Below are 8,801 nucleotides of genomic sequence, written 5' to 3' on the forward strand. Positions count from 1 at the left end.
TTTTGAAGGAGTGAGAGAGCACAAATGGGGGAAGGGCAGAGAGAGAGGGAGACACAGAAGCCAAAACAGGCTCCAGGCTCTGAGCTGTCAGCACAGAGCCTGACGCAGGGCTTGAACTCACAATTGGTGAGATCATGACCTGAGCCAAAGTCGGACACTTAACCAACTGAGTCAAGCAGGTGCCCCTATAATTTTAAAACTTTTAAAAATTTTGTGTTAACTTATTATTTAACTGCTATACTAGAGTAACTTTCTTCCCTATATCTATTCATATATGGAAATTCTCCCTAAACAGCAAACTTTACCACTTTGCTGAGTGAAATATTGTTCTTTCTTCCTTAAAAGATATATGTATTTGATCTATTGTCAGGTTGACTGTATATTCATGGTTTTGGCTTTTTGTAGTGTTTGTGTGTGTGTGTGTGTGTGTGTGCACGCACGTACATGGGCATGTGTGTGTGTGCATTTTTGTGTGTTCATTCTTCAAGGCCTTATTCTTTTCTATGTACTTTTCTGATTATTTAGGAACTGTATTTATACTACGGATGCTAGTCTTTATATGCTGATGGTCTTAGCTCTTTCTCTTACGTAGGAAAAGCTATTTCTCTACTTGCACACTTGCTTTTTTATTTTGGTTTTGGTATTATTTGCTGAATGTGCAGAAATTTAAATTTTTAAATTTGGTACACAGAAGTCTAAATATATTTAGATTTTTGTTTCTTCTCTTTTTGTTTATGCTTTGGAACGCTAAGTATGAAATCATATGACATAAATCTATTTTTTCATATATTATACTAGTTCAGCTAAATTTTGTTTTGGTGTTGAAGTGTGCACAATCTATGCCTCCCAGATAATTAACCACATTTCCCAGAATGAATTCATTAAATAATCAGTATTTCTCTGTTACTTTGGTATGCCAGCTAGTTTTTAAAAAAATTCTGTTATACCACATTATAATGGTTATGATATTGTAGCTTTATAATATGTTGTAATTTCAAGCAATGAGAATCTACCTTTATTTTCTTCTGAAATTTCTTAGCTGTTCCAGCCTCTGTAAATTTCAAAGTGGAATTAAAATAATCTTTCAAGTTCTAAATAAGTATGTCTTTTGGATTTTGAATGTAATCACATTATGTCTATAAATAAATTTGGGGGTAATTAATATTTTAGTTTTATCAGGATTTGCCATCCAAGAACACCAATGTTTCTCCATTTATTCAATTTTTAAAATATATATCCTCCAGAGAAGTATTAGTCCTTTTCACTTATATGTAAGTTTTAAATATATTCTTAGGTAGTTTATTTTGTTTTATTGTTATTTGGTCAATTTTTTACAATGAAATTTACTCATTGATTTTTATTGTTGTATTTTTACATAATTATTCTGCAACTAGTCATTTATTGAACTCATAAATTTCTCAATGTTTATTGGATTTTTCTCAGATTTAAAAAATATATAAACCATTTCTGTCTTATGAAGATAACATTTTGTCTCCTTGCTGAAAGTTACACCATTTGATTACTTTTGAATATCAATGTCACAAGTTAGGAATGTCCAATTCACTGTAGATAAGTTAAGTTGGGCAGACTAGGAAGTCCTGGGATCTAGAGCTGTAAGAGGCCAATAAAGTGGGTTAGGTATTGGAGGGAACAGTCACAAAGGCAAATATGATATCTGTTTGGAAACAGTTGTATTGAGGGTCCAGCACAAAATAGAGTTGGCGTTTTATCAAGATGGATATGGGATGGAGAATTTCAGAGCAACAGTTGATTGTTCCGAGACCCCAAATTAGAGTACACCAGTGGGAAAGCGGGCAGGCCCACAGACTGGGGTTTAATAATTCGGCTCAAATACCTAGAAGGGGAACTGGTCAAAATAATGGTTAAGATAGGAACCTAGTTCTAGAAGATGTTTGACACAGTTGAGCTCTATTGTCAGGGGCATAAGAGACAGATTGTCTACATGTAAAATTTGATGCTGAATTTTTTCAGCACTGAGCTGTATTTATTAAGTATCTCCTGCCTAAGTGTGTAACTGGACGTATAGACTAGAATGGGGTTGAACATGCATTTAGAGTTCAAGTCCCTCCAGATTCGGAGAAATAAAAAGGCAGGCTCCGGGATCCAGGAAGGCTATAGCGACCACACATAGTCACACACACACACTTACATACATACAAACAAACACAAAACCACACCACACACACATTCACACACACATGCATATACACACAATTACATATATGAATTATATATATATCTGTATATCTGAAATGAGTAAGTCATCACGGGTAATCAAGAAAACATAATGGGAAAATTGCATGCTGATTCAGTCTGCAACCTGTGACTAATAATTATAGGGGCTTGTTTTTATTAGGGAGTGTTCTTTTTCATTGTTCAGATTCCAGGGAGAGACATTCCTTAAAAGAACAAGCCTCTGTAATTATCAGATTGTTGTTTGGGGATCAAATCATTATCGTGTTTTTTCTACTCAATTTTTTTTTAAGTCTTCTAGGTGCCACGCACTGGTGGTGGGATGAAAAAAAAACACAAGAGAGACAGGGCCTGTTTCATACCTTCTGGTCTAATGCGACAAATACTCACGTAAGCACAAAAATCAACATGAGGTAAATAGGAGGTATGTGAGGAGGAGCAGGGCGTCCTGAAGGCTGATATGGCAGCGAACTTGACCCAGCTTTTGGTAGAATGAACAGGATGGAGGAGGGCCTCAAGAAAGAGGGAGCACGTGCTACGTCAGCTGCAATCTGACGGTGAAGAAGGGGTTTCAGCAGTAATGGAGTGGAAGAGAAGCGCTTCGAAGAGACAACTGAACGTGCAGAGATTCCATACCTGCTTTCTAGGAACAAGAAGTTCGGTGTGGGTAATAAATTATCTTGCGGGGACTGCTAATGGGTTTGGAGGCAGCTGAACTTGTCAGGTAGCTTGGGGGAAGCAGGGCATGAGGTGGGGGACGTGACTGTTGTTGCATTTCAGAAGTCGCGATTTGGAGCGTGGATTGGACGAGGAAGGAATGGAGCAAGAGCGATCGGTTGGCCGGCTTTTCCCAATTCAAGCTAGAACCAAGTGCACCTTGGAGAAAAGCAGTGACAACGGAGGCTCTCTTTATTTTCAATTTCCGCTATCCTCATTTTGTATGTATGCTGCATTTAGTTGTTAATTAAATTATTTAAATTAATTATTAATTAAATTATTTTCTAGTGTTTGTCTTTCAATGAGTAAAGTTACTTTCTGTGTGGGCTGAATGACAACTCTCCCCAAATGTCACGTCCTAATCCCTGAAGGCTGTGAATGTTACCCGACATAACAGAAGGGCGTTCGTCGATGTGATTACATTGAGGATCTGGAAATGGGGAAACCGTCCAGGGTTATCTGGGTGGGAACGTGGAATCACACAGGATCTTACAGAGAGAGGCAAGAGGATCCACTAACTGTCAGGAGGTGGGACGATGGAAGCAAGAGGTCGGAGTCATATGAGGTCGGAAGCCAGAGAACCCAGGCGACCCCCAGAAGCTAGAACGGCAAGGGGACAGATTACGCCATTGAGCCCACGGAAGGAACCAGCCCTACTCACACACTGGTGTCAGCTCTGTGAGACCAATGTTGGACTCTGGCCTCCAGAACTGTAAAAGAATAGATTTGTGTTGCTCTTAAGCTGTGAAATTTGGGATCATTTGTTTCTGAGAGAAGGGAGAGAAGAGTAGGTGAGTATTCAAGGGTGCAATGTATGTGGTACCACGGCATCCGCTTAGCCTGTCTGATAGGATGGATGTGTTCAGATCACGTTATGGGAGCAGTTATTCCAGGGCCCAAAGACACTTCTTTAAATGAGATGTTTAACCATATTTCCTTGGTCGTAGAACATGTGGCTCATTATTCAAATAATAACTCACTATCGCAACGGAAACAGGCAGAACACCAGGCTTTAAGAGCTATGGTGTTGGAGTCTCACAGAGCCACATGGGGCAGTTTTAAGAACATCGTGGGGAAAAAAACAGTTTCTCTGTGAAAAAGGCAGGACTCAGAGATTATAGCTAGAACATGTGTAAAGGGGGCGCCTGGGTGACTCAGTCAGTTAAGCCCCTGCCTCTTGATTTCGACTCAGGTCACGATCTCACGTTTCTTGAGTTCAAAGCCCATTTTGGGCTCTGTGCTGCAAGTGTGGAACCTGCTTGGGATTCTCTGTCTCCCTCTCTGTCTGCCCCTTCCCCGCTCAAGCTCTCTCTCACTCAAAAATAAACTTAAAAAATTAAAAGCCAGTAAAAAAAAAAGATAAACTTGAGCTAAAGGCTAAAGAGCTTAGAAAGGAACCCAAGAGAGTCAAACCCACAGGAAAGCATGAGGAATGTGTTAGAGAAGCAGAAGCGTATCTAGATTGGCCCAGGCCTCCTCCTACCGCAGGATCAGTAAGGACGAACCAGGGGTTCCTGTGAATCACTCGTTTTGCTTAAATATTTCTAGCAGATGAAGTAGGATTCCTAATATTCAGCATGGTTTGAGCCATTCTTCATTCCTCTTTTTGGTATCTTCAGGAGATTCTGCCTCCCAGAACATCGTGACCTGTGCTTTCCATCTATAGACTGCTCCAACGACGTAGAATATACTGGAAGATTAGTGACAAAATAGGAGTGCACAAAGTGGGCAGAACCATGGAACAGCCTAGCAACCACACGCTGGAATTAAAAAGACTGGTTTCTATCTGGTTATGCTCTACACTGCACAAGTCATTAATACCAAATCCTGAAGAAAGGAAAAGGTGGGGGGCGGGGGGCGGAGAGGGAATTGGGTCCCACCAGTGACCTATGTTTCGGGTGATTGGCCTAATCCCCACTGCTGGGCAGGAATCTCTCATTTCCTGCCCCTGTGGCCGCGAGCAGCTGGGTCTGGCCTGGTTCTGAGTGTCGTGCTCCCAGGAAGGGGCAGGCGGCCTCCCGCTTTGGCCCAGCCCGGAAGCCCTCAGCAGATTGGTAGCCCGGCTCTTGAGCGAGGGTCATTTAAGTGCCCCGGATGTGACTCCTGCACATGGTGATTCTCTGTGCTCTGGCCCTTCAGGTTTTCCACAGATGCTTGTAAATCATTTGTCATCTCTCTAGCTGACAAAGAAACCAAAAGGATCCTTCATGAGTCAAAGACACTCATTTTTTTTGAAGGGCAAATTTCTCTGGTCGCCCCATTCTATCTTGACAAGGACAGCGGCAGACCCTGCTCTGTGAATAATAACGGAGTCGCAGGGGAGAGCAGATACAGAGCCACCCTGCCCCCCCCCCCAACCCAGGAGCCACAGAAATGCAAGTAAGGGCCAAGTGACCCCACAGGAGGTAGCTGGGATCCTAGGCTGAAGGGAGTGGGGAGTGGTGCCCCAGGGCCTGGGACAATCCCAATTTGTGCGGCTACTGTGGGCTAAGAGAGAATCCGGAGGGAGTCTGAGCACAGGAGCCACAGAAAAAGGGGAGAGTGCAGGATTACAGTCCGGTCCCCTCCCCAAAACTCTGGGGCTGGTTGGGAGAAAGGGTTAAACTCCCATAAGACTCGCTTTGGCCTTGACTGCACACACTCCCCACCTCCCCCTCCCCAACTCGCTCACATTTCTAAGACGTCCCCTGTGCCGAATTCTTATTCAACTTCAAACTGACAAACTGTTTTTAATCTTTTCCTTCTATCCAGCCTGGAGATTGGGAAGCAAAAATCAATACCGGTTGGCAGGTGATCAAGCTGCTTCAGACTGGTGTGAGGAGAGAGCAGAGAGTGAGGGCAGGAGGACAAGGTGGGGGGAAGGAAGGGGGGAGGGGGCAGGAGTTTGACTAAGTACCATGAATTACTGGCTGGAGGTCCAAAGGGCTGTGATTTCTCTGGCCTTGAGCAGGGGAGCTTGGGAATGCCATTAGAACAATTAGGTCAGGAGTTCACAGCTGTTAAGGTGCCTTTGGAGAGAGGCACCGAGAATTTTCCTGACAATTCGGTGGGAGAGGGGGTGGGAGGGAGGGGCGGCAGGAGAGGGGCTCCATCTTTCTGTGGTATCCTTCCAGGAGGGACCTGATAACATCAGTATCACACCACGAGGCCAGCGGTTGCTTTAAAAAAGGAAAAAGCGAAAAAAAAAAAGAAAAAAGAAAAAAAAAGAAAAAAGCATAACCGTCTTCTTAATTCAGCTTAAAAAATAACATTTGAAATATTTTTAAGGGACGCTCAAAGAGGGGATGGCAGGAAGGAGGCAATAGGGGAAGGTGCTCACCCAGGCAGCCCTGAAACCCAAAGACCTGGGTGTTCAGTCTTCCGCCCTGACCCAGACGCACTGATCCCTCGTTACTTATCAATATTCTGTAAACTCCAATAAGGCAGAGGATCCTCATGTATCCAGGTGGGAGTTAGGATGTGTGATCTTTCGTTGAAAAGCTGCAAGAGGAAGATCAGAGCCCAAAGCATAGTTGCGGCCGCCACAGCCCCGAAAGCCACGCTCTGTGCTCCTGTGACATCACAAGACGCGATTTGGAGATTTTTAACTAAAGGCCCTCGGGTAGCATTTCCTTTCCTCGCCATTTGGGCCACGGTATCGCCATCCTGTTAATTTTCTCGGCGCAGGGAAGATACGGAGAAAACAAAGAGCCAAACGTTGGCCTCTGAATGTCTCCAAGTGGGCCTCTAGTGTGGATTTCGTGGTAGGTGCAATTCCTCAGTGAAAAGAGACTTTTCAATATTGGCACGATAGTGGGTGTAGACCTTTACTCCCCTTGCTCCCCACTCCCAGGAAAGGGGAACCAAACTCTTCTAAGGAGGGGCCAAAGAGGCTTTGTCTCACTAGGAGACAGGACAGCAGAACAGAGGGCAGCTGATGGTCACGTGGGTCCTGCATAGTGTCCCTCATCCGCCCAGGGCTTGGATAGGCAGAAAGTACAGACCCAGGTCAGTGTCAAGGGGAATCTCAGAGGGGAAGATCACTGCGCCGTATTTCCCAGGGTGTAGCCCGGAGAGGCTGCTTACCTGATCTCCAAGTGCCAGGCCAGCCGTTTGTCAGAACAGACCAGCCGCAAAGGATGAGAGGCATCCGGGAGGCGTGAAGATAGCCTTACGAGGCGACGAGATTCAGGACATGCTACGCCAAAAGATGGCTCCTTGGCACATTGAGTATTTGAAGCCAGAGAGTTTGAGAAATGGCGTGTGCAAAAACACCAGTCTGACCTTCCCCTGAAGCAGGTCCTAAAACCCTCACATGAGAGGTGCCCACCCTGTTCTCGGAGGAAAGGAGCATTTATTTATTTATTTATTTATTTACTGTGGAGGAGGGTCAGAGTGAGAAGGAGAAAGAGAATCCCAAGCAGGCTCTGCGCCTGTCAGTGCAGGACCCTGGGATCGTGACTGGAGCCCAAATCAAGAGTCAGATGCTCTAGTGACCGAGCCACCCAAGCACCTGAAAGGAGCATTCTTGTCTCTGAAGACAAGGGACCACAGAGAGGGATCTGAAATAACAGATCTTGCTATGGTCCCCCGATTACATTTATCTCACCTTTGCCCTATCACATCTCTCCATCGCTTTGCCCTCGTCATCAAACCCAACTTCAAAACACTCTGGGTTAGCCATCTCTTTGGGTCTTCCCTTCCTTGTGAAGCTTCTCATGTTACGGAAAACGTATTTTAAATAATGTGTATGATCCTCTTTTGTGAACCTCTCTTTGTTACTCTAATTTTCAGACCCAGTCAGGGTCCAAGGTTGAGGAAAACTTTGTCCAAGGCCGAGGAAAACTTCTTCTTTCCCTACACGGTTCATCTACCACAGTATCATGTGAGGGAAACAGTAAAGAGAACACGGAGTTCTATTTTTCCACATCTTTATTGAGACACAATTTGTATATAACATTGTGTAAATTTAGTGTGACTTGATATATGTGTATCTTGCGAAATGATTACCACGATAAGTTTAGTTGACATATCCATCACTTCCCATAGTTACATTCTGTGTGTGTGTGGTGAGAACTTTAAAAATCTGCTCTCTTAGCAACTTTCAGATATATTTAATATATATTTGGAATATACATATACAATATACAATAGAGTATTGTATACACATATACAATATATGCAATATAGTGTTGTTTGCTGTAGTCACCATATTGTACCTACCCCCTTACCCCAGAACATGTTCACAGAGTTCTTGAGCCCACAGGGAAGAGCTTAGGAAATCTGAGAGTGGGCCTGTAGACCTCAAAGGGACCTTGACATTCAGGAAAACAGGGTTTATGTTGGCTGGTCCTGGAGACCTAAGCACACATGCGAGGGAGCGGTGACATGAATTACATCATACTGGAAGTCATGGAGGAGAGATAATGATGACCAGTGGCCAGTTGTCCTATCCCAGCCTCCATGTCCATTTCCAGGATGATATCTAAATTTCTCGCAACTCCCAGGACATAGGTCAAACCCAATAGAAGGAGAGTATCATGAACTGAAGGTTTATGTCTCCCCTTAAGGGCATATGTTTCAGTTCTAAACCCCAATGTGAAGGTATGGGGATGGTAAAGCCTTTAGGGGTTGATTAGATTGCAAGGGTGGATCGCTCAAGAATGGGATTAGTGCCCTTATAAGAAGAGGAAGAGACACCTGAGCTTCCTTTTTCTACCATGTGAGGACCCTGCAAGAAGGCAGCTACCTACAAGCCAGGAAGAGGATATTCCCGGATGGAAATTTGAGGCTCCTAATGAGGAGTTGTTCTCATAAAGGTTCAGTTACACGAGGTAATGAGAGATCTACTATCTCTAAGGAGTTACTCTACAACATTGCACCTGTTGTGG

Source organism: Panthera tigris, chromosome F3, assembly GCF_018350195.1.
Source record: "Panthera tigris isolate Pti1 chromosome F3, P.tigris_Pti1_mat1.1, whole genome shotgun sequence".
NCBI lineage: Eukaryota > Metazoa > Chordata > Mammalia > Carnivora > Felidae > Panthera > Panthera tigris.